We start from the raw sequence: 27,229 nt of genomic DNA on the forward strand, positions 1-27,229 counted from the left end.
TGCCCATATATAATATATAATGATCATACCCAAATAATACTTCAAAAAGCTGTTTTAAGGATCATATGTATGTAAAGCCTTTGGTAAACCTTCAAGAGCTATTACTATCCATGAAGTAGCTATTGCTGCCATCCTATCCCTAAGAAGGTTGGTAGCATTATATAATATGTTATTTAAATAAATTATTTTTAACAGTTGAAGTTTCAGGCTTTAGCCTTAAAATGTTTATACAAGTAGATTGGGAGAATTTTAATCAATTTGTAATTCCATTATACCGTGAGCTCTTGGATAGCAGGGATCAAGTTTTTGTCTTTGTTTGCCTTTTTTTTGTACTCTTAGCACTTAGCCCAGGTTTGGCATATAGTTGGTGCTTAATAAATGCTTGTTGATGTGACCTGAGCAAGTGTTTCTTGAACAGCTGTCATGTTAGAAGGCAGTGAAAAAGCGCTGATTGTGGAATAAGAGGACCGGGGTTCAAATCCCACCTTTGACATTTCCTACCTGAGTGATCTGGGCAAGTTACTCCCTGAGCATCAGTTTCCTTAACTATAAAATGAGGAGGTTGACTAGATGGTCTTTGAGGCCACTTCCAGCTTAAGGCTTATGATCCAATCTTTATCATAGCACTGTGACTGGCAACAGAGGAGAGCCAAGATCCATGGACCCTGCCTACACTATGTCTGATTACTCAGTGAATCAACTATCTCTGAATTAAATTGTTAATTAACAATGAATTAGACAATCTTGGAGAGAAGACATTATTTAGGTTCCTAGAGAAGAAGGCAATGTAGAAAATCAGGTCATCTCAGGGACCCACCAACTTGGGGATATAGACCAGTTTCCAGTGAAACACCAAAGGAGTTATTTGTAAGCATTCAGCTTTCTCTTACAAATGAGTTTTCCCTGCTGAAGCCCTAAGGATTTTAAGAGGGCCCCAATTATGTTGGGAGACACAATTGCTCACTGTATCTACAGTACTCTGTGACTGTAGGAAGATGATATAACAAGGTAATCTTGCAGTTGTCCTTTATGTGAGAGTTTTTATGGGTCTTTGAGGGTGGCACATGTTTGAGATATTTTAAAATTCTTCTCTTTATTAGTTTCTAAGTAGAGAAACAAGTCTTGATTCTGTTTAGAGCTCAAGTGGCCCTGAATCTTCCTTTTGGTGGTTATGGTCTTCAGTCCATCCCTGAGCTCAGACAAGAGGACTCTGCAGCCTCAGAGAGAGTCAGACTTAGCACTGGAGGGGTAAAATACCAGGCTTGAATTCCTTTGAATCAATGAAGATGCCTGTCAGATTAAATCTGAGCTTACTGGACCATTGCTCAGAGCAGCAGGTGATCCCCTGCAGCGAAGGGCCTGCGTCAGTCCCACAGGACAATGCCAGAGAAACCAGCTCACCAATTATGAAAGATGTCAATGAATTTCATTTTTGGAGAAAGTTTTTCAACAAACATGTAGGCCCTGGGGTGAAAGAATTTCTGAAAACCTATTCAACATTGGAGTGGAAAGCAAGAACGGAAAAAAAAGGAAGAGAATAAGAGAGAAGAGAAGGATTGTAGAAGAGGAGAGAGGTGATTAAAAGGATAGGAGAGGGAGGAGGGTAGTTGTTTCAAAAGAACTATTTCGTTTCCCAGAAATTAAATAAATGCTCTGCTCAAATGCTACCTCTGACACTTACTACTTGTGCAATCTTTGGTAAGTCACAACTACTTTTGGCTTCAGTTTCCTTATCTGTAAAAAGGAGAGTGTTGGATTAGATGGTTTCTGAAGTTCCTTCAAGCTCAAACTCTATCATTTTATGAAAGATAATTAAATATCATCATACTAAAACTCATTTCTACTCCAGTAAGCAGTGAGTGGAGGTCTTCCTAGTGGTCTGAGGTATACCACTGTCTTGCCCAAATGCTTATAAATGCTTTTTCTCCTGTCCTCTAAGCCCTGATTCTGTGACCTGCAGATTGGAGGACACAGAGGAAAGCTCTCTGGAAGGTGGGACAGCTGAGCTGTCCTTATGAGATTAAGAGGGAATTGTCCCTGAATCATTGGAGAAGTTAGTGCCAGACTTGAGACCTTTGAAGAGAGTGTGGTTATTATGAATATTCCCAATACTCCCATGAATAGAGAAAGGGCAATGGATTAGTAGACTCACTTTAAAAGATACAGAGGTATTAGAGAGGTGGTGTGGTATAGGAGAAAGAATGCTAACCTGGGTTCAGATCTCACCTTTGATGCTTACTGCCTGTATGACGTTGGGTAATGAACTTAGCATCCCTGGGCCTCAATTTCCTTATTTTTAAAAGGAGGATGGTGAGCTTGATGACTTCTGAGGACCCTTTCAATTCTGTGTCTACAATCTCATGATTTCATCCAAAGTGTCCCTGCCCATTAGAATGTCAGCTTCTTGAGGGCAGGAATCACGTTTCCTTCTTTTTTGTTTTTCATTTGTTTTTCAATGATTAGCTCAGTGCTTAGTACATAGGAATTGCTCAACAGATATTTGTTGATTGGTTGGTAGATTGATTAGAGGTCAATACCAAGGGGAACTTTGAAATTACTTTCTCGGATAAACATTCCCTCCCTGTGTAACAATTTTCAATCATCTCTGACAAAGCCCTTCCTCACTCACAAATACTTTTTTTATCCCAAAACACAAGTCCTTCAGTGCTGACATATCCCCATGGGACCAGAGCATGAGTGCTTATCACCATAGAAGATGCCCTAGATAAATTGATCTAGGGTTTTCCTGGTCATTCTGTTATCTTTGAGAAAGAATGGGAACAGAGGTGGCAATGGATTTTAAACAAAGGACCCGCTGGGACCCGCTGGGATCTGCTGGGATTCCCTCTGTCTGATTTGCCAAAGTCAAGATTCTTCACAACCAGTATCTACAATAAAGACTTGAGTTTGTCATAAGTTCAGATAATCAACTAGCAAGTCCCAGTCATTAAGCTCATTTTCCTGTCATATCTTTTATAAACCAGGGATGAGAGCCCTCAGTAAAGCTGGTCTTTCTGACAGACTTCCCCATAGTACCAGTTCCAAGAGAATTGTTATCCAAGGAGCTGGAACAAATATGTAGAGTTCCATTAAAACCCCCTAATTCCAAAAACATAGGGAAATTAATATGCAAGACATCCTGTCTTGTTTCTGTAGGCTTACATGCCTTTCATTCTTATAGGAAAAGTTGACCAGAGGTGGGTTCCTGTTAGCCAGAGTGGTTCATTTCTCCTTCATCCACATGGATTCATGGAAGTTATCAAAAGAGTATTTAGTCTTTAGCTAAAGGTTATGCAAACTTCTTGAGGTTGCAAATTTCAATTTGAAAATTCCACAAGCATTAGTTCTTTCATGAACTTTTGGCTGCAGCCAAAAACTGGAAGTACAAAATATAGTGACCTAAACATTTTGGTTTTAGGTTCAGTTCTAAAACTGGAAAGGTATCCACCCATCATTAATTAAAATAATGCCTCCTAAGATTGGCTGCAAAGCATGTTGCTATGCATGATATAAATAAATAAGCTTTCAAATGAAATCTTCGTTTAATGGAATCTGTTGTGGAAAAATTCAAACAGACAAACTGATAAACCAGGAGCCAATTATACTCACTACAAAATGGTTCTTGACTGGAACTTAATAAATACTTGTTGAGCTTAATTTAATTTATATCTGAGTTCTTTTAAATAACAACTTCCATTTGCACAGTTGAAATATAATTCCAAAATGTGATTTACCTTGAACTCTGTGGGAACCCCAGTTTTATTAGCACCCTTTAGAAAACCCCAAATTGAATCAATTATATGCAACATAATCACCATGGATGTCCCAGAACAGAGATCAGTAATATTTTAATGTCATCTATAATTTCCAACCACTGATGGCAGGGGTATAGATATGGTACTGATTAGGGACAAGGGGGAGAACACGTGAAATATATTCTCTTGAATTTTGGGGGAGCTGGGCGATCTACAGGAATACTCTAACTCTTGAAAAGGGCAGGAACATAGGAGAGCAATAGGTAAAAGAGATGATGGAAAGTAGTCAGAGGTCCATTGAGAAGCAGACCACACGCCATCTTAGATACACATGCCATTGGTGTATGACCCTGTCCTAGATGTTCTAGTTTCTTTAGAACTGAGAATCATGCTACTAGCTGATAGTGAAATATATGATAGTCTCGCACAAGCTCATACATATATATGTGTGTGTACACACACACACACACACACATATGGTGGCTGAATGTTGCTTGGCTGGTTGCTGTCCTTTGTTTTTGAAGAGGACCAAACTGACATCACTGTGCTAGAGTCAAGTTTTAGTGTGTCTAACTATGGTCGATCAGACCAATAAGAGCTCGGGATGTTCTACCATAGGTCGGGCACAAATAGTCCATGTGAACCTTTGGGGTGGATTCCCTGAGTTTGCGTATCTTGCGTTTCTCATGAGCTATTTCAATTCTGCTTTGCTCACAGAGCACAGCACCGTCTCTGATGTGGCCACACTATGCTGAGTGACCCTGTGCCGGTGTCTCCCATGTCACAACAATCAATTCCAAAGTTCTTAAGAGAGATCTTGAGAGTGTCCTTGTATCGCTTCTTCTGACCACCAGGTGAACACTTGTCCTGTGTGAGTTCTCCATAAAAGAGTCTTTTTGGCAAACATACATTTTACATTTGAACAACACAGCAAGCCCATCAAGAGCTTCACTCTCTGAAGTAGAGTTTGAATGCTTGGCAATTTCGTTCGAGAAATGACCTCAGTGTCTGCTATCTAGGTTACTGGAGCAGTGTCAGCTATGAGAAACAATGAGTAAGCCAGTTTAGGTGGAACACAGCATGCAGGAAGAGGAGTAATATACAGTAAGATTGGTGAGGTATGGAGAATCAGATTGTGAAGGGCTTTGAATATGAAACAGGAGAAACTTATATTTTATCCTAGAGGCAATAGGAATCTGCTAGAGCAGGGAATGAAATGGCCATACTTATGCTTTTGGAATATCACTTGTGGAGGTTGGGTTGGAGAGTGGAGACTTACAGGTAGGGAGATGAAGCAGCAAATATTGTAAGAGTGCAGGTATAAGACACAGTCCCTTTGCCCAAAGGGCTTACAGTCTAGTTGGGGAGGCAAGGTATAATGACTACATACAGAATTAAATCATGAGAGTTACATAATGATATATCAAGTAAATAAAATACAGTAAGTATCATAAGACAGTTGACAATTGTCCATGAGCAGTATAGACAATGAGAATGAATAATTAGTAACATTTAAGAGAATTTACAGGTAATATCTGAATTTCCTCCACCTCTCTATTCCCCCAAATATGATACTTAAAGCTGAAATCCAGTGAGGGCCTTAGAGGTACTTCTATTATTATAGGCAGAGTTGTGACTCTGCCCCTTCCTCCCTCATGCACTTGGGCCAGAAAACAATCAAATGACTTGCCACTTGAAATTTCTGACCTACTGCACAGGGTTTGAGTAAGCATTATTTCAAGAGTCAATTTCCACAGGCCTACTAGCATACATCTCTCACTTGAACATACTACAAAGAAGGCCGAGATAAACCATATTATAAAAGAAGAAAGATGGCTTACCTCCACTTGTGTACTGAAGAATCAAGACTGACACCAAACCAGCCATCTGGTGAAATCTTGAAATTCCTGACATATTTGTCTGATGAGTCATTTTAAAGAATTTGTGAAGTGTTCTGGGCTCTTTTCATTCTTATATTTTGTGGTTTTTCTCCTTAGAAAAACTTCCTGGATCTTTCTTCCTCTAGAGCTATTGTTAATATTCAGAGATGATGTCTGGTGGGCAGTGAACAGGTCACTTTGTTCTCTTTCTCTGGCTAAAAACATGAGGCAAAAAAATTATTCTTTTCTGTCCCAGAGAGTGACAATTTCATCAGCTACTTCACGTTTTAAATGCAAACCCCAACTTTAAATCTTTTTAGTTAGCGGACTCCTATGAATGTGTTCTATAGAGAATTTGGCATGAGAAGTGTGAAAGGTTATTATCTCCAGCCAATAGTTTACTTTAAGAAATCATTATCCTATAAAAATGTATTCATTAATGATGACTTTTGGAAAAATGATTTTTCACTGGATTAAAAATGTTAACTTTTTGAACTACTACTGTAGCCCTAAGTAAGCCAGATATTGGGATTGGTGATTATGAGGATGAAAGAAGGAAAATAAATTAACACTTGCAAATAGGATATTTGGCAATCTTTACTTCAGTCATCCAATATGTACATTGGTTTTCAGCTATGATTCAGTAGCACACGTAATAACATGAAAATACATTGACCTCAATGAAACATACAAAAATATCCTACATAAATGCAAGACTTTGTGGTTTATTTGCTTATTTTTGTTTGTTTATTTGTTTGTTTGTTTTTGGCAAAGGACACTTACGTAAAAGTGTAAATTAGGTATGCCAGAAAAATTTTAAACAATAATAACTCCTAAGAAATACATACATAAACAAGTAATCAAAAAAGGCCAAGAATAAGTAACCCTGTGGAAAAAGAAAATGAGAAAATTTAAAAATATGAAAAATGAGAAAATATAGAGATAATAGCTGAAAAGTTTTTGATTGACTGTGAGGAGAAAGGAAATGAATGACTCTACCCCATTCAATACAGCTGCCCAGAAAGTATTGAAGTCTATCAAATAAAATAGCCAGCTGCTTATGATATTTTTTTTAAAAACTGAGAATCCTCAAGGTATTTAGATTTTCTAAAGAGCTGTCTCTGGATCAGGAAATAGAACCTACCAAACCTAAAACATGGGGTGGAAGGTTAGTCATTAATTGAGATATTCAGATAATAAACCCCCTTTTACTTCTTCTCCCCCACCATTCCTTAAGATTTCGACCGTTATGGATAATTGGCCTAGGAAAGTTTGAAGGAAAAAAAGAAATATGCTAGAATTAACTGGCAGGTAGTAGGTGCTTAATAAATGCTTGTTGACCATGACCTTCCAGGCTTGGAATTGGAATGTTTGAAATGAATGTGACATATCACAAAAGGTTCTAAGTCTTATTTTCCTCATCTAAAAGATGAGAATATTAATAGTACCTACTTCATAGTTAGGGTGAGAATCAAATGAGATTCTCTCTATAAAATGCTTTGCAAACTTTAAGGCCCTATGTAAATACTTGTCATCACTACTACTAATAAGCTAAGCTTCATGAACTTCAACATGAGACCACAGTTGAAACACTTAGCCACTACTAATGCTTGCCCTACATTAGAGAAATAAGTTCATTGTTAATAAAGTCAAATGAAATATGTCAGTGTTTTTTGAAGATATTTCTCACTAATTTTAAGGTTAAGTCCCATTGAGTTGAATGTAGCAGAGTAAACAACTTCTAGGTCTCAGAAGGGAATTATCAGCCTGATACATAGCTGCTGTGATTTGGGACCGCAAGAAGATAAATGATACAAGGCTCAAGGGCATAGGTGTCAAATTTGCACTGCTTGAAAATAAAATGAAAACTGAAGGTATAGAGTGGTAACAAATGGGTCCCAATAAGACTTATTGTTGAGAGAGATAGTGATGAGGAAAATATCCTGAATTACGCATCCAGTGTACGTCAAAGTACGCCAGAATGGAACCTAAATTAGATAACCAGTTCAGGACAAAGAGTGAGGCAGATAGAACACACAGACATGCATGTTCACAAATGTGTGTTAATTTTTAATTCCCCTTCTTAATTACCAAGAGCATACCCTAGAACTTTGGGGTTTACCTTTACAGAAGTGTTGGAAAGCATCCCAGAGTGAAATGAGAAATTTAAATCATCTTTACTATATCTTTGCCTTCTAAACAAGAAGCCCCCCAAATGTCAACCCAGTCATTCTCTTCAAGCACTTAGAGAAGTGTGGTATCTGGAATAAAGTGTGTCTAAGCATAACAGAACAAAGTAGGAGGAAAGATGTCTTCTTTTTCCCCTAGATCACAGATCCTTCTGGGAGCAGCTCCATAGGAATTCATATGATTCATACAAAACTGTCCAAGTGACAGCATACACAAATATAACACACATGCACATACACATGTGTACAAAGTATACGCAGTACCCAGATATACACATGTACACATTCATGCACACACACATTCAAAGGTGAGTCTTGCATTCCTGGCATATTTTCATGTCTAGCCTTAGCAGGTCCTTTCTGAGCAAATTCTCTAAAATTAAATCTTGACTAACGAAATTCTTTTCTACTAATTCTAATTGGGGTAGACTTGAAAGCTGTCAGCTAGCTCACAAGTTAGTTAAACATTACTTGCAAGAAGGGCTATTGGCTTTTTGCAGAGTAATAACACAATTCTTTAGATGTTCATTCACTGAACACATAGCTATTTAGCACCTACTAAGAGCAAGGCATTGAGCCTTGCTGCTGAGATATCTTTGTTTTCTGTTGTTATGACCTTACAAATACAAGTGCAAACCTACTAGAGAAAAGAAAAATGTGCTGGCAAGCTCTCAGTTGGCCTCCTATGGCTACAAGGAGAAAAATGCAATATGAATGTTTGGAAGGATGAAAGAATCCAGATGTTTGGCATTGATGAACCAAAATATCTTGGTAGCCGACTTTCCATTCATGTTTTGGTACAGTGTAGACATAGCTTTTGCAGAAGGTTTTGGTTGCAGAAGGCTTGGATAGAAATATGTGGTATCTTAATTAGGGGCTGGGGGGCTAGAAGTAGAGCATGCATATAAGGAACTTCTAGATGACAAAATTCTTTCTCCCCAATGCAAGTCATCACCTTCTCTGCAACTTACAGGCTTAGAGGATTGCCTAGGTCATTGAAGAGTTAAACGACTTGCCCTAGTCAAACAACTAGCATTATCAGAGGAAGAACTGGAATGAAGCATCTCAAACAATACTAATCCTCGACAATAAAACAAAGTAGGCAAAGCATGCCTTGGATCCCTCTCACCTCCTGAATCTGTCAATTGATCTCTTTTAAAGACTGTCCCTCCTGCTCTCCCTGATATCCAGAATCCCTATTTATCTGTCCTCCTGACCCCTATCAGAACCCATTTTAAATCCTTCAGCATACTAAGGTATAAGTTACAGGTTTTTACAATTTTAGAACTAGACAGGACCTCAGAAATCATCTCATCCTACCACTCTTTTGACAGTTTGGGAAACTGAGGGCCATAGAGATCACAAAATCATAGACTCTCACAGTAGGAATGGAATTAAGAAACTGTCCAGTCCAGCCTGTGTCTGAAGAGGAATCACCTCTACAATAATGAATGTTCATCCTGCTTCACCAGTAATGTGGAGAGGATGCAAGGAGGAGAGGGACTCTCTATTTAACGAGGCAACACATCCCACCTTGGGATAACTTGAGTTGTTTGTTAGGCAGCATTTCTTTAGAACAATCTGAAATCTGCCTCTCTCTACAACGTTTACCTATTGCTCCTAGTTTTGCTTTCTAGAGTCAAACTGAACAAGGGTAATCTCCCCTTCACATGTCATTGTTATATTTCAGCTGTTTTAATCACGTCCAACTCTTCGTGACCCCATTTGGGGTTTTCTTGGCAAAAATAATGGAGTGGTTTGCCATTTCCTTCTCCAGCTCATTTGACAGATGAGAAAACCAAGGCAAAGAAGGTTAAGTGACTTGCCCAGGGTCACATAGTTAGTAATTTTCTCAGGCCAGATTTGAACTCAGGAAGATGTCTTCTTGACTCCAGGCCCTATGATCTATCCTTTGCTGCCCTCCTCCACATGAAAGACATTCAAATGCTTGAAAATAACTATCATGTACTCACCTCGCCCAATACCCAGTCTCCTCAAGGTTAAACATGACCACTTCTTTGACTAGATCCTCCCAGGTCTCTGGTGTGGGGGCATTGCCAATCATCTTGACTTATGCCTTGTCACTGGACTCTAATGACTCTGGAGGAGAGAGTGAGGCTGATGACTTTGGAAGCTCTGCCTCACTTAAATCCAATTCACTTGTAAGTCAAGACATTACCCTCCTGACTATGATTAGTCCTTTTGGAGAACAAAGGATAAATAATAATAAACAGAGTTCTCTGGTTCCCTCAACATGGTGGTCACCACTCTTGTGCATGCATTCCAGTTTGTCAATACCTTCCATAATATTTGGAGCTTAGAATTGGACACAATATCCTAGATATGGTGCAAGGGCAGAGAACAGCAAAATAATCACAGCCTTCATCTGGACCCTATTGTTTTACTAAAGCAGCCTAAGATCACTTTAGGTTTTTTTGCTTCTTCATCAAGTCATTAAATAGCAGAATTGGGATTAGAACCCAGGATAATAGAGTTGGATAGCATAAACTGTCACTTGGGTGGGATTTTTTGTTTTGTTTTATATTTTAACAGGAATAAAATCTTAAGATAAAGGGGGTATAGTAGGTGCTTTATAAATAGCACTTAGTATAATGTGCGGTATATAGTAGGTACTTTATAAATGTTTATTGATTGAAATAGCTAACACTTAGGGTTTAAGCTTTTTTAAGCATTCATGGATTGCAAAGCACTTTACAAACATTATCTCATTTTATCTTCACGACTAACTTGAAGAGGTAGGAACTACTATGATCTCCATTTTATAGATGAGGAAACTGAAGCAGGCAGAGGTCATAAGGTCACATGATGTGTATGAGGCTCAGTTTTCTTCATGACTCCAAGTTCAGCATTACATATGAATGTTTGTTGGATTGGATTAGACTGGATTGTATTAGATGAAGCCTTAATGGTGGAATTGAGGTATCAGCCATCAAATGAAGGAAAATTTGCATATTTCTGTATTTAGCCATGTCATTCTATAATCTTACCCACAGTATTCCGAATAATCTAGACCTGGTGAGAATTCCTTCCCTGAGTCACTGAAATCACACCTGTGGTTAATACTTCCCAGATTCTCCCATCTGAGTATAAAACACCCTACAGTTCAGAATAGAGTCCTTTTGCTAATAATCCTACAGTAAATGCCTCCTCCACAGTTAGAGCCCCAAACCCCATGGAAGCAGAACTGAGGCATTTGTCTATCAGGAAAGTATTAACTCTGCCGGACAACATTCAGTCATATCCTGCCTTGTATCAAGGACTTTCCTTTTTTTTATTTTTCATTGGCCTTCTGACTGTCAACCTCAGGAAATACATATAAAAAAACCAGGATGGCAAAGATGGTTTGAGAAAACCTTGTCATCACTTTGAGATATCATTATTGAAACAGCTTCCAGTGGTCAACATCTTCGAGATGAGATGGGGGGAGGGAGGGGGGAAGTAAAATACTTCTTTCCCCTTGGTGTTTGTTTTTGCCTCTGATGGTATTCCCTGCCCAGTAATATATGTCTTGACTTCATGAACTGCTTTCCTGCAATAATTCGTTGGTGGAAAATACAGTAATTCTGCCAAGAGTTTGAATTTCCCGATGGCCCCACGTGCCCGGGCCAGAGATCACAGTTCTTTGTGTTTAAAAACACTTCCAGCTAGGTTATTCTGTTCACTGTCGAATAAACTTTACTTTAAGCTGGACTGCAAGAAAGCATCTCACAGAGAGAATTCTGCAACTTAAAAACATTTGTAGGGAAAAATAGGCTCCGAGGGAATGGGGAAGAAATTATTGAAAATAAGTTTATGGTGGGCTATCTGATCTCTACCATTTTTGTTCATGACTAGGGGTGGGGGTGGTTAAAGGAAGGGACTGAAAGAATAAGGAACAGCCAAGATCATAGGATCATGGACTTAGACCTGAAAGTGCTCTTAGAGGTCATTAGGTCCAATCTCCTCACTTCATAGATGAGAAAACTGAGGCAAAGAGATTTCATGATTTGCCCAAGATCACACAGTAAGTAGCAGAACTAGAGCTCAATGGCAGATGCTCTGATCCCAAACCAACATTATTTCCTCTAGCCAACGTGACTAATCATTCCCTCTCCCTCAAGTGGTAGTTGAGTAAATAAATTAAAAGTTTCACTCCAACTAGTGATGAGTACAACAGTTAGATTTACTTGGTTTCATTCAGTTCAACAAATATTTGTTAAGTGACTTCACTGCAGAGATTCCTGGAGGTGGGTTGGAAGAGGAGTTTTTTCCTGTAATTCCACATTGCCTTTCATGTTTTAACTACCAAAACAAGGATTTTCAAACTTTTTGAAGTTACAGAAATATCAGAGCATCTTGACCAAGCAGTAAAAATTTAATGACATTTATAGGGGGAAATGATACATGTTAAGTAGTCTAGTCCGAAATAATCTTTTTTTTTTCCTCTTTAATGTTCTTATGACACTTTTTTTTCCTGTCTCTAGAAGACAATACTTGTACTGTTTGTTTTCAGACAATGTCTCTGATTAAACGCGAGCAAAAATGCACTGTTACAGGGTAAAGATGAAGGTTTAATTTGGTGATAGAAGAGAATTTCATGGAATGAATTTTATGCAAAAACAGCACACTCATGTGCACTTAAATGATTAGGGAAGAAGAGAGAGGAAAGCTTCAATAGCAAGACAACCCTCAGAAACTCAGCAAATTTTTTCCTAATGCAATCCAATGCAACGAGCATTTATTAAATACTGGTTATGTGCACCTACTGCATTAGGCACTAGGGGTGCAAAGGAAAAAAAAATGAAATATAGCTTCACCCTTCAGGAGCTTACATTATTCAATTTAGGTTCCTGAGAGTCAAGAAACATGGATGGATGCCTCTTGAATTTAACCACAAAATCAGAGAGTCATAGAATGTTAGACTTGGAAGGGACTTTACAAATAAAAAATGACAATGATCATAATAATAGTTGTTGTTTTTACAGCATTAAACTTTGAGAAGCTCTTTACACACCTCATCATTTAATCCAAACAAACAACCTATGGGCTAAGTACTACAGGCATCTGTATACTCATTATATAGAAGAGATCATCTGACTTCAAGCTCAGTCTTGTGTACCCTATTGGTAAAGGAGAATTGCACTCAAACAAGATGAGAATTTTCTAAAGCATGTCCTTGGTTATCCTGGAATTTGGTATTTTAAGATGCTCCCCTCTCCCATCCAAATATAAAAAGAAGCTCATAATATATCACATACTTTGATACCTTTTATTTTTGTATCACCTATATTTCCCAATACTTGCCTCCTTGACTCTTTGGATCTAAGTGTTTGCATCTGTAGAATTATGGAAGTTGTGCTACCATGATCTCTATGGTCCTTTCAAGCATGACTTAATATGCAAAACAAAGCATTAGCTACTAATCTATATGCTTTAAAGATACAAATTTTTCATAAAGAACATTTATTTAAAGTGGGGGCACACCTGAATCATGAGTAACATGGAGAAGAATCCTTATTAAGGAACAGCATCTGTATAATGTCCCTTTTCACCAAGAATCCAGGTAGCACATCTCCCTCTCTCTAGGGAAAGTCTGAGACACTTTAGAAATGACAAAGAGGCTCACATACCCTTCAGGAATCAGCAAATACCAAGATGCTGTTTCTACTGGCATGGGCTTGAGTCTGGAGATAACAATGGAGCTTTTGTGAGTGCACATGTGGGGCCAGGACTTCCAATGAAAACAGAATGATGTCATTGCTGTGCCACTGCATACTAGGAATTTTTGGAAGCACAGCTGTACATTCCAAGATAAAATATTAGGTCATTTCAGGGCCTGAGGTGGGGTGAGGTAGGATGGTGTCCCAGTTCTTTTTTTGGTAGTTGCTGTGCTAGGACAAAGCCAAAGAATGAAACAATCTGCTGCCCATCCAGATGATGGTCATTTTGTTTATAAAATCCTTTCAGAGATGATGCCACCAGCTTATATCCAAAATTTAGTTCCTGTCTATAACAATATTCATTTTATAACTTTTCTATTTCTTTGTGACTAACCTGAATCCTTGATTGGATTATGTAGCATAAGCCCATTTCCTCTTATTCTAGCCTCAGTGATGCTGAAAGACAATTTCTTATCCTAGCTGTTAGGTGTCCCTAGAACTTCCTTCTCAGTATTTTCTCTTCTGGGTTTAATAAAATGCAAGTTCCGTATAATAGCAGGCAATTATTTGTACAGCTCTCTACCTATAGTATCTTATTTGATCCTCACAACAATCCTATGGGGGTGGGCATTGCAAGGATTATCCACCTCTATTTTGCACATGAGAGAGCTGAGGCTCAGAGAGCTGGAAAGCCTGCCCATGATCACTCAGTGCAGTGGAATTTGAACTAGTATCCCCCTTACTCTAAGTTCAGTGCTGTCGAGGGAGGGAGGGAGGGAGAGGGAAGGGAAGAATGTAAGGAAAGAAAGAAGGAAGGAAGGAAGAAAAAATGCATTAAGTACTTACTCTGTGCCAAGCACTGTCCTAAACACAAGGAACACAAATACAAAAGTGAGGATAGCCTTTGCCCTCAAGGACCTTACATTCAAATAAGGGAAATAAGACATAGGGGGAAGGTGGCCAAGGAGGGGCATTTTGGTTAAGAAAATTACAGGGATAGTGGATGGAGCCATAGAGAAGTAGAAACCAGATGGATGGAGAGGGGTATTTAAATATGCGTTAATCTCCTTTCAGGGTTGTATGCAAAGCTGTGTGCAAATCTGTACAAATATCTCTGATTCACAGATACTCACTGGGGACCAATTACATATCACACAAACAGCTTCTACTCAGGAAAAGCACATTGCGTTATGTTTGTGTCTCATAAAATCCAAAAGAATGATTCAGCTCCACATAATATTTAATGAAAACAGCTACTCATTAGAGAGCAGTTCCTTCCAGGCAAGTCAATATCTGGGAGATCCTTTTGCTCTTGCCAGTTGAGACTCACTGCATTGTTTTTAATGATAGCCAGGGACTTCCTTTCTTGACAAAGCACAATAAGCATGACATCCAGAATCTGTGGAATCAATAGTCACTATTAAGGTTTCTCAAAATTTCAGAATTGAAGCAGGTGAGGGCCTTATGTATTTTTAGTGACATTTATCATCTATTTGAGGTCTCTCATTACAGGCACCCTAAATTATCCTCCATTACTCAATGCCTCTTTATCTTCTCACTCATGTTCTTTCATTTCTTTTCCATTTTCAGTGGATGAGGTGACCCTTATCTAAGTCCAGGTTAATCCGTCCATTTGTATTCTTGCTTGTATGTTTGTATTCCTACTTGTCTCCCATGGGAACTTCTTCCCTTCCCCCACCACTCTGTTTTTTTCCTCTGTCTCTCTCTCTATTTCCCTCTTTTTCTGTCTCTGTCTCTGTCTCTGTATCTGTCTGTCTCACTGTCTTTCTGTCTCTATCTATTTCTGTCTGTTTCTGTCTCTGTCTCTCTGTCTCTTTCTCTCTCTCACTGTCTCTCTCTCTGCCTCTGTCTCTGTCTCTCTCTCTGTCTGTCTCTCTCTCTCCCCACACCTTTTACACTCCCTCCATCTCTACAGGTCTAGCAGCTAATCTACTATATCATCCTCATCTGGGCAGAGGCCTCTCTGAGGTACACATCCCATTCTTATCCCTTTCCTCAGCTTCTGAGTACCATCTCCAACTGCCTGCTGTATGTAATTACCTGGATACCATGTTCTAATGGAGGAGACAACATGCAAATAACTATATACATACCAGATGTGTACAGTGTACATGGAAGGTAATCTCAGAAGAAAGGCATGTGGGGGGTGGGTCAGGAGGACAGAGAGGGGACAAGAAGGGACTCTTTCAGAAGCCAGGATTTTATCTGAGTCTAGTAAAAAAACCAAAGAAGCTAGGAACTAGAAGTGAGGAGGGAGAACATTTCAGGGAGAACAGTTAGTCCAAAGGCATGGAATCAAGAAATGGAGTGTCACATGTAAGGAATGTCAAAGAGGACAGAGTCACCAGGTCATAGAGCATGTGGAGAGGAGTAAAGTGTAAGAAAACTGGAAAGGTAGGAAGGGACCAGGTTGTGAAGGGTTTTGAAAGTCAAACAGAAGATTTTATTTTTATTCCTAGAGGTGATAGGTAGCTACTGAAGTTTGTTGATAGACTTATGTTTTAGGGAAATCACTATGGCAGCTGATGGAGGATTCACAATGTCTCTTTCACCTTTCCCTTCCCCTGAACTCACATACCAGTCCTCTCACCTCTTGAACTATTGAAGCAACATCCTCTTCTCTCCAAGCCATACTTGAGACAAACACCAAAATCATCTTTCTTTCATTTTCTTTTTTTGTTAATTTATTTTGATTTATCAATAATCACTTCCATATACTTTTGAGTTTAAAATTTTTCTCCCCTTTCCTCCCCACCTCCCTCCCCAAGATGGCGCACAATCTGATATATGCTATACATTTACATTCCTATTAAACATATTTTCATATTAGTGATGTTGTAAGTAAAAATTAAAACCAATAGGAGGAACCATCAAAAAGAGGAAGCAAAACTCAACAGAAGAGAAAAAAATAGCAATTCAACTTCCTCAGTTCTTTCTTTGAATGTGGATAGCACAAAATAATCTTTCTAATGCACATATTGGACCTCATTATTTCCCTAATGACCAATCTTCATTGATTTCCTATTGCCTAAAACCATTCTCCATGCCTGGAATGCTTTCCTTCCTTATCACCACCTCATAGAAACCCTTGATTTATTCAAGACTCAGCTCTCCCAGCTATTTGAACCCTCCATCCATAAAGTATATTAATTATATCATATAAAGTATATTAATTCTGTATCTATTTCTACATGCATATATGGCTTCCCACAGTAGAATGTAAGTCTCTTGAGAGGAGGCACTTTCACCTTTGCCATCGTATCCCCAGTGTCTGGCACATAGCAGTTATTTCACAAATGCTTATTGATTAATTAGCATTGGAGGGCCTTCACTGTTGGGGAAGAACCTTTCTCTTCAGCCTTATTTCACATTTCACATGTAAGACTCAAGCTGTTCCTTGACCTTGTCTTACATTGTCCTATCTCTATACATTTGTGCTGGCTGCTCTCCATAACAGTGACTCATATTTATATAATAATAACAAAAAAATAATAATAGTTAGCATTTGTGAGTTTAAATCTAGCTTCAGATACTTACTAGCTGTGTGGCCCTGGGTAAGTCACTTAATCCTATAGTTTCTTTATCTGTGAAATAAGCTGGAGAAGGATATGGCAAACCACTTCAGTATCTTTGCCAAGAAAACCCCAAATGGGATCACAAAGAACTAGACTTGACTGAAATGACTGAACAACAACAACAACATGTTGGGAAGCTCTTTACATGTGTTAACACATGTGATCCTCATGACAATCCTGTGATGCAAGGTCCCATTTTACAAATGAGGAAACTGAGGCACGGAGTGATTGAATGACTTGACCAGGTCACACATTAGAAAGCATCTGATTCAAACTCAGGCCTTCCTGACTTCAAGTTCTATACTCTACCTATTGTGTCAGCTAGCTACAAGCACCATCCTTTCAGCATCCTCATCAGAAAAATGGTGAAGTATTATTAAGCCTATTTTCTGAATGAGAAAACTGAACCACAGAGAGGTTAAGCAACTTGCTGAGAGTCAAACAGCTCAGACTCAGGAATCAAAGTCAGGTGTCTTGACTCCAAATTCAGTACACTTCTCATAACTCTGCATTGTCTCACATACTCTGATATACTCCACACATTCTCCTCTTTGCCTTTTGAAAGCATTTTTAGCTTCAAGGCCTGGCTAAGTGGTCAGCTCCTCCATGTGATCTTTCATGATCTTCATAGCTGAAAGTGATGTCTCCTTCTTCCATTTTCATGGATCACTTTGTTGAGGCATCCCCTTTGCCCCTCTTACATTGTACCTTAAGTCATTCATGACTATAAGTTCCACAAGAGGAAAATGTATCATCTTTTCATCTTTATATCCCTACTACATAGCAGTGCCTCTTACCTTGTTTGATAAATGTTTTTTTTAATTTGAACTGAATTGTGTATATGTGCAATGTCTTTGTCTCAGGAATTAAAAATATTCCATGGTTTTCAAGAGATTTTCACAGTGTTCCCTTAACTTAGATAGCAGTCAAGTCAAAGTCTCATTTTATGAACATAATAAATTTTGTAATAAGGCATTAACTTCAAGAGGTATTATAATTCATCTAGCCCACTGTCAGTTAACAGAAAAAGTTTGTTTTGGGGGAAGTAGGGAAAGTGAGTCGCACAGAAACCTAAGCACTTGATCTAACTTTATATACTCACTAGATGAATGAATGAATGAAAAAGCACTCATTAAGTGCTTACTATGTGTCAGACACTGAGATAAGTACTGAGGATATAGATATAAGTAAGCAAGACAGTGGCTACCTTTAAGGAATTTACTTTCTAATAGGAGAAATCAAAACATATAGTGGAATGGTGGCCCATAGAATATTTGGTTGACATGTCATTTCCAGGAATGATAATGTTCACTGTTGTTGTTCAGTTATTTTTCAGTCATGAATGTTTCTGCATGACCCTATTTGAGTTTTTCTTGGTAAAGATACTGGAGTGATTTGCCATTTCCTTCTCTAGCTCATCTCACAGCTAAGGAACTGAGGCAAATAGGGTTAAGTGACTTGCTCGTGGTCACATAGCTAATAAGTGTCTAAGGCCAAATTTGAACTCAGGAAGATGAGTCTTCCTCACTCCAGGCCCAGTGCTCTATCCACTGCACCACCTACTTGCACGATGGTAATGTTATTTTGATTACTATACCCAGAGCTAGGATTAGAAAGCAGAGTGGGGGGGGGGGGTTAAGTGAAAGGTCTACAATCTGACAAGACAAAGGGAAGTCTCATGATCAGAGTCCAATATCTAAAGGGTGGGCATTAGAGTTCATGGTCTGAGCAGAGGGAGGGAGGAGGAGAGAAAGAGAGGAGGGAAGAGGGGGAGAGAGGGGAGGGAGAGGGAGAGAGAGACACACACACACAGAGACACAGAGAGACAGAGACATACAGACAGAGAGAGACAGACAGACAGACAAAGAGACAGAAAGACAGAGATAGAGAGAGACAGAAACAGAGATAGAGAGAGACAGAAACAGAGGGAGACAGAGAGAGACTAGAGCATGGGTGGCATTGCATAAAGATGTTCAAGAAAGAACCCAGGCCTCTCACCACATGATTCATTCAGCATTGTATTCACTACTTTGCGAATACAAAGTCTTTAGCTTGGCATTTAAGGCCCTCAATGATCTGACTAGAATCCACCTTGCCAACTTTATTTCACATTACTCACTCCCCTTCACATACTCTACATTCCAGACACACTGGACTACCTGACACTTCTCCAACTTGATCCTCCATCTAACCTCCTTCAAACATCTGTAGGAGCCATGTTGTTCATGACTGGAATGCACTCGCTCTTTATCTTCCATCTCACAGAAAGTTGATCTTCTTTTAAGGGGTATTCAGATGCCACCGTCTTCCATGATCCCCCCTCCCCAGTTGGTAGTGCTTCATCACTCCCAAAATAACTGTGCTTTTTCTTTCTCTATGCAAATGTTGTATCCTTCCAATAGAACACAAATTTCTTGAGGGCAGACATGGATTCATTTTTTTCTTTGCCTCCCTAGCACCTATTGTTTAACCTGATACTTAGTAAGTGCTTGATAAATGCTTGGTTACTCAGGCTGAATTCTGTAGCTCCTCAAACCTGAATATGCTGGTCATTAAATGATTTACAGAAACATTTTGTAACAGTTTTCCTATTCAAGCAACACATTACTTGGGTTCAATATAGAGGAGAAATATGTGCAAATCTCCATCCAGTGTCTACTCACAAAGAAGGAACAATAAAGCAAATAGCAAAGTATTGAGCAGAAAAAAAAAGTTAAAAGGGGAAAATCATGTGAGAAGATCATTCTTACCTTTCTCCTCCCCCATAGGCCAACAAGTACAATTTCCCACAGATTTATAAGGAATTAAAAAAAAATCTATGGTCTGGGAAGGGTTCGTTGTCATCTACATTGTAAGAAATCTTTTCTGCTTAAGATCTTATGGCTGTGTCTCCCAGCTGTGCCTTAGGACTGATGTCAATGTCATCTTCCACGTGGTTTGGGGGGTCCCTTGATACTGTCACAACATCTGATCATGAATCTCTGTCATTTACTAGTTTGGGCAAGGGATTTAGATTCTGTGATCTATCAACCACAAAACAAAAATAATAACATTTACAAGGTGCTTATGAGGATCAAATAATTAAAACACTATTTAAATAATATTAATAATAATCATAATAGCTATCATTTATATAACACTGTGTGTCAGGCACTGTGCTATGTGCTTTATAATTATTAACTCATTTGATAAATGTGAGGTACTGTCATTATGGGAAATAATAATGATAATGATAACCAAAACAATAATAATACTTTGTTTAGTCCTTTTTCAGGGATGTCTGACTCTTCATGACCTCTTTTGGGTTTTTCTTGGCAAAGATACTGAAGTGGTTTGCCATTTTCTTCTCCATCCTATTTTACAGATGAGAAATTGAAGTAAACAGGGTCAAATTACTTGACCAAGGTCACATAGCTAATGTATCTGAGGCTGTATTTGAACTTAGGAAGATGAGACTTCTTGACTCTAAGCCTGGCACTGCATAGCTAACATTTACATAGCACCATAAGGTTTGAAAAGTACTTTACAAATATGACCTCATTTGATCCTCATGATGATGCTGGGATTCAGGTGTTACCCCATTTTACAGATGTAGAAACTAAGTTGGGAAAAATTAGATAATTTGCCCAGAGTCGTTGTCATTGTCATTGTTGTTGTTGTCTGACACACGATTTGAACCCAGGACTTCCTGACTCCAAGAGAGACTGTCTATACAAAGACCAAGGTGGAAGATAGAATACAGTTTGGGGACCAGAAAGGCCTATTGGGCTGGATTGCGACAGGAAGAAGCATCAAATAAGTCTGGGAAAGTAATCTGGAACAAAGACCACAAAAGGCCTTTACGTGGTTCAGCACCAGTCGGCTCTCACTACTAGAAAAAAAGTGATTCATAATGCGTATCTTGGTAATTCTAGGTCATTAGGATCACTTTCCTGCAGAAAGAAATATCCTGTTATCAGGATGAAATGGAAGTTCTATTTTCATTTAGTCCCTCCATATTAAGAAATTTTCTTATTTATTTTTCATTTGAGATGCATGTAAGGTGTTATTAAAGAAGACAAGCCCTCCAAAGGAACGAGAAAGTAAGTTTAAATAAAATAAGGGTCATCCAAGTTCTTTCCCCAAAATGCAAACCAGCCTCTTCTTATTGGCAGCTGGAGATGGCTCACATTGATCCCCCAATTTGCCAGCTTCCAGCTTGGGACTCCTGTCCTCCAGGAGAGCTGCATATAAAGACAGGACAAGGCCAAGTGGGAATGGTTTCCTCTTGCCATGCACATGGATAAAAGCCTACTTTGAGATTTTGGATGCTGCTGCTGACTGCTAGATTGGTCTGTTAGGCATCCAAGTTTATGACACAGAATTCTCCAGGAAGAATGAGGTCATAGTCACTAAATAGCCAGATTTCTCAGAGATATCCAACCTAATTTTGCAGACACTTGCAAGACCACTTAGACTCTGAGCAGCTGGACTTCTTGTTGGCTATGGGATCCAAACACTCAGAGGTTCATCTTCCAGGAATGTCTACACAACTGCTGCTTCCACATCCAGTTACAGGAAGAGAAAATGCCCCCTCTCACATGGAATTAGGTTCTAACAACAAGAAAATCTGCTAGTAGCCAACCATGCTGTTGCTGTTCAGTTGTTTTCAATAGTGTCTGATGCTTTGTGACCCCATTTGGTTTTTTCTTGGCAAAGAGACTGGAGTGGTTTACCATTGCCTTCTCTAGCTCATTTGACAGATGAGGAAACTGAGGCAAACAAGTTTAAGTGACTTACCCGGGGTCACATAGCTAGTAAGTTGTCTGAGGCCAGATTTGAAAACTAGTCTTCCAGGCACTACATTCCATCTACTGCACCACCAAGGAAATCTACTGGTAGCCATCACTATAGGTCAAATTGACTCTCTCCAATGGAGATACTATAATTTTGTTAGCCATACACTTAACTGCCTTTGATGACACAAAATTGATCTATGAAAGACCTCAGCTAGAAAATAGTTATAGGTCATTAAGGAGAAGAGCAGTGAACTGGCCTCTTTAGCCTAAGAGATTGCTTTGTTCTGGTCTACTAGGGGAGCTAGAATGAAAGGGGGTTGCTCACTGAGTGGAAGAGATCACATACACTGGCTATGTCTCCTGTACAGCTGAGGGAAAATCCATACACCCATGTCCCTGAAGTGCTTGCTTTTACTTAGGAAATGTTCTAGGAATCAACCTTCAGCATATAATCTGGCAGGAATGGCATGCCAGGATGAGAGGGAGTATTAATCAGCCTCTAGCCTGTCCTAACAGTAGTTCATTGTCTTGACATGAAAATATTTGTTTAAATATTAAACAGTGAAATCTCTCCTGGTCATTAAGCCAATAACAAAAGCAGGATGGAAATGGGTTAATAATCTTTGCCTCTGGCCAACTGAGCAGCTGGAATGCCATCAGTCTTTGGCGGCATGTTACCCACCAGAAGGAAGGCCCGTGCATCCAAGGTTGGCCAGTCCAGACGCTATTCCCACACACTGTGTAAGTCTCTCAACATGATACGTGCCTCCCATCTCATAAACTATGTGAATGGTGAGCAAAAGTTTCAGTTTTCCTTTGGTTTGGTTTATACATCCACGAGGGCCTACATTCTTCACTATATCTTTGACACGTAGAGCTTCTAGCCAAGGAAAGACACATTCAGTTGAGCCCATTTTTAATCTGACTTCCAAACAAAAGCATGACATTTATTTGGCTCTTTCTCTCCCTTATTTAAATCAGTCCAAGTCAGGCATTACTAAACAGCTACATGACACAGACTGTCCTGGATGCTCTTGGGAGATCCAAAGAATTAGAAAGGACAGCCGCTGCCCTCAAGGACTTTACAGTCTAGTTACTTAAGCACACCTAAGGGCAAGATTCCATGGAGACCATCTATACAAAACATGACTGTTTTGAACTATGGTAGGCTAACTCTTCAAATCTTTTATCATTAAATTTTGCCAATAGAGCATAGTGCACTGATCTCCCTATCTCCCAGTATACTGTAGGTTCCCAAATCCTGGTCATTCTGTGCCATGGCTCACAATTCCATCTCCTAAACCCTTATCCCTATTCTACTCAGTCCTACTCCTCTCTAGACCCACTCTAATCTGGTTTGCCCATCTCTTCACCTCTTTCACTGAGCTCTTGTCTACTCCCACTCTCTTCTCAATAAACTCCCTTGCAACATCAACTTTTCAACCAACACTAGCTCCACCCTTTCTGGTTAACAGAGACTAATTCTCTTATGGGCCCACTACATTCCTTGTTGGCTTCTCCATGGGTGGCTACTCCTTTTCCCACTCGCCCTGGCTTATTCTGCCTGCATTCCATGGCCATTTCAAGAGTATGCCTCTACCTTCCCTACTTTATCTCTTTGAAGTCCATGATTGTTGTCATTTACTGAGTTCCAAGTCATTCTCCCAACTTTCACAGCGACTTTAGGACTTGTCTCACAGCATTCCTCTCTACTCCATTTGTCTGTGGAGCTACCACTCACAAAAACTCCTCTGTTTGAAAGCTTGGGATTTTATCTTGGAGTCTTTACTCTCCATTATCTTTCCTATCAAATCAGTTTGTTGACACCTCTCACATTGGTCTCCCTTCTCAATTTCTACTGTCACCACTCTAGTATGACCCTCATTACCACCCACTTGGATTATCACCCTCACATGTTGTACAACCTGCTTCAGAGGGTCATTGTGAAAATCAAATGAGATAATGTGTGAACAAAAAAAGCTTATCTCAATTTACAGGGGTGGGGGAATATGAAAAGAAGAAAAAAATCTGTGACAGGACTGTCCAATTTCTTTTTTTTTAAGTTGCTCTGGTGGAAAGTGAATTCCTTTTTATGGCAGGTTTCAAAAGACAGCTAGAGGCTCATTTGTCAAGGAGCTTGTAGACAGAATTTTGATAGGAACAGAACTAACAAAAATAATAATAGGTTACATTTTTAAAAGATCTGTAAGGTTTAAAAAATATTTTATTAGCATGATTTCATTTGATCCTTTCAGATAGTCAACCAATAAACAACTAGATGTTGTCTTTCTAAGATAGGTACATATATCAGATACTACTATCTATTTTGTGGATAAGGAGACTTAGACTGAGGGAGGCTAACTTATTTTCCCATGGTCACACAAGGAGAAAATGTCAGTTGGGATAATCTAGGTATCCTGTAATTTATGGTCCAGTGGTCAGGTCCCTTCCAGCTCTAAGATTACAATGAGTCTAATCATCAAGTACTATATAACTTCTAAAATTTCATAATAATAACTAACATTCATATAACATTTTAAAGTTGGTAAAGCACTACACACATGTGATATCATTTGATCTTTAAAGCAACCCTGTGAGACAGGTGCTACTATTCTTCGCATTTTACAGATGAGGAAACTGAGGCTGAGAGAGGTCAAGAGACTTGCCCAGGGTCACACAACTAAATTATTGTCTAAGGTGAGATTCAAACTCTAGTCTATCTTGATTGCAAGTCTAGCCCTCTATCTACTGAACTACCAACTTGCCTTAATATACATGACTTGTCATAATTGTGACTGGTCAAATATAGTACTAAGAAGTAAACTTCTGTGAACTCCCAGATCTAAAACATTGTCTTGAAGTAGCCCACTTTTCTTAAAATTGGCACTATTTATAGTGCCATAAAAAGATGAATTAAGAGAGACTCAAAAAACATTAAGCACCAACAATATGCAAGGCATTATTTTAGACTAGGAAGATGATGATGATGGTGGTGGTGGTGTCTTTTTTTCAAATTGTAGTTAAAAATTCATTTTGTTATGGCAGTACCCAATAAGAACATAAAGAAAGCAAAATACATTTCCAGAAAAAACACCTGTATTTATTTATTTGTTCCAGAAAAAAAAACCACCTAATTTATTTATTATTTATTTATTATTATGTTAACAGTAAGGAGGGATCTGTTTTTTTTTTTTTGACAGTATGGTGCTAAAATTAACCATTGAAATTAGCCAGAGTTTTGTTACCTCTCCATATTGACTTTATTTGCATTGTAATAATTATTATATATATTATTATTTTTGCTTTTTTACAATGTATCAGTTTCTATATATCTTCTATGTTTCTTTGAATCCTTCATATTTGCCATTTTTATAGCAAAGTAATATTCTATGGCCTGTTTATACCTTGATATATTTAGCAATTCCCCAGATGTTGGGCATATATTTTATTTCTAGCTATTCGTTATCACAAATAATACTTCTATGAGCATTTTTGTGCATATGGATATTTTCTTGTTGCAAATAACCTCCTTAGAAGGTTGTCCCAGTAATAGAATCTCTAGATCAAATGGTCTAAATGGTTTAATAACACTGATTGCATAATTCTATTTTTTTTTTTACCAGAACAATTCAACTGGTTCATAGCTTTACCAGGAGTGAATCACCATGCCTGTCTCCACAGTCCAATTATCTTTTACCATTTGGGTCTTGGCATCTCAAGGTTGATTTAATTTTCATTTCTCTAATTATTCCTTCTCAGGGACTTATGTAGAAGGGCTTCTACCACTAAGCTGTCAGAAGCTCAAAGGCTCTAATTCCAAATTTTCTTGCTAATGGGGCGGGGGTGGTGGGAGCTTGTAAGACCCTTGTTGTGCTATACAAGCTTCGTAAGACATGACTAAATTTCCTCAACCAATAGAATATACTTCCTATGCAACATCATTCCATTTTATGCAATGGTTTTCAAGGACTTTTCTCATACCTAATTCAAACGCCTGGGATTGAGTGATTGATTGAATCAGTGGGGATGTCTAGACCTTGTTCACACCAAGTTGTGCCACTGGTTGATGAGTAATTCAATTGAGAAATCCAGGCTCTCTGTAAGTATTGAGATAGAGATGTAGAACATCCCTCCTACATTCCTCTCCCTCTACCCCAGTTTAATATGTGATGTCATTAGCAAATCTACTGGAGGGTGTTTGGCTAAATGCATAGACCCAAATCTTGAATAGTTCTGGAATGACTCAGGGAGATCTTTCATACCTTTTTGTAATCATTCTCCAGTCTTCTGCTAAAGAGTCTTGGAAAACATCTGTGTTAGCAATTTTTAATCAAATCCTATAATTAATATTCTTCCCTCTCCAGAAAGATATAAAATTCCAATTGTGGGGGTAGGGGAACTTACATTCTAATGAGAGAAAACAATACATAAAGGTGAGGGGGGGAGGGGAGAGGAAAAGAGAGAAGGTCTGAGAAAAAGAACATGGAGGTAAAGTTTGGGGAGCCAGAAGCACAGCCAGGAGAGTAATCAAATATGGCTGATCTGGGCCCATCACCAAAATAGAAGATCTCAGAAGAAGTGTGACAATGAGATAAAGGAGTCACTGGAAGGATGGCCCAGAGTAAGAAGGCAGATGAATCATGGTGACAAAGTCTAGAGAATCAAAAGCACAACCAGGAGGGAAATAAAGTGTGAATCAAAGACAAAGATTTTCTTCTTTTTTAGTAATATTCATTGCCTCAATTTATTTTCCTTATTTTATTGATAGCACATCTAGCAAGTAATAGGTGAGAAAATAAGTATCCTTGCTTTACTCCTGGTCCTATTAGGAAAGTTTCCAATTTTAGTCCTTTATTTAAAAAATTGCTTGCTAGTTGTTTTATATAGATACTTGGATCATATTATGAAAGTTTTCTTTATTTCTATGGTATATACACACACATACCCAACTATGTGTGTATAAACATATTTCATTGAAAGCTTTTTTCCATGTGTTGATAACTGTTATTTTTACTATTTTGTTATTGATAATATTCATTAAGCTTATAATTTTTCTGATGTTGAACCATTCTTGAATTCCTGATATAATCTGTTCATAGTAAATGATTTTTAATACATTGCTGCATACTACTAGCTAATATTTTATATAATATTATTGCATTCCTACTTTCTAATGATATTGGCAAAATTTTTTCTTTATATCTCTTTGGTATCAGGAACTTCATGGGAGGAATTTGGCAAGGTACTCCATTTTTGTGAACAGTTTATATAATGGAAGAATTATTTGCTCTTGATATTTGATGGAATTAATTTTTAAATTGTTCTAGAATAGTGATTTTTCTGCTTTGGGAATTCGTTTACGGTTTACTTG

This window comes from Vombatus ursinus, unplaced genomic scaffold, assembly GCF_900497805.2.
Source record: "Vombatus ursinus unplaced genomic scaffold, bare-nosed wombat genome assembly UNPS02000577.1, whole genome shotgun sequence".
NCBI classification, from domain to species: Eukaryota; Metazoa; Chordata; class Mammalia; order Diprotodontia; family Vombatidae; genus Vombatus; species Vombatus ursinus.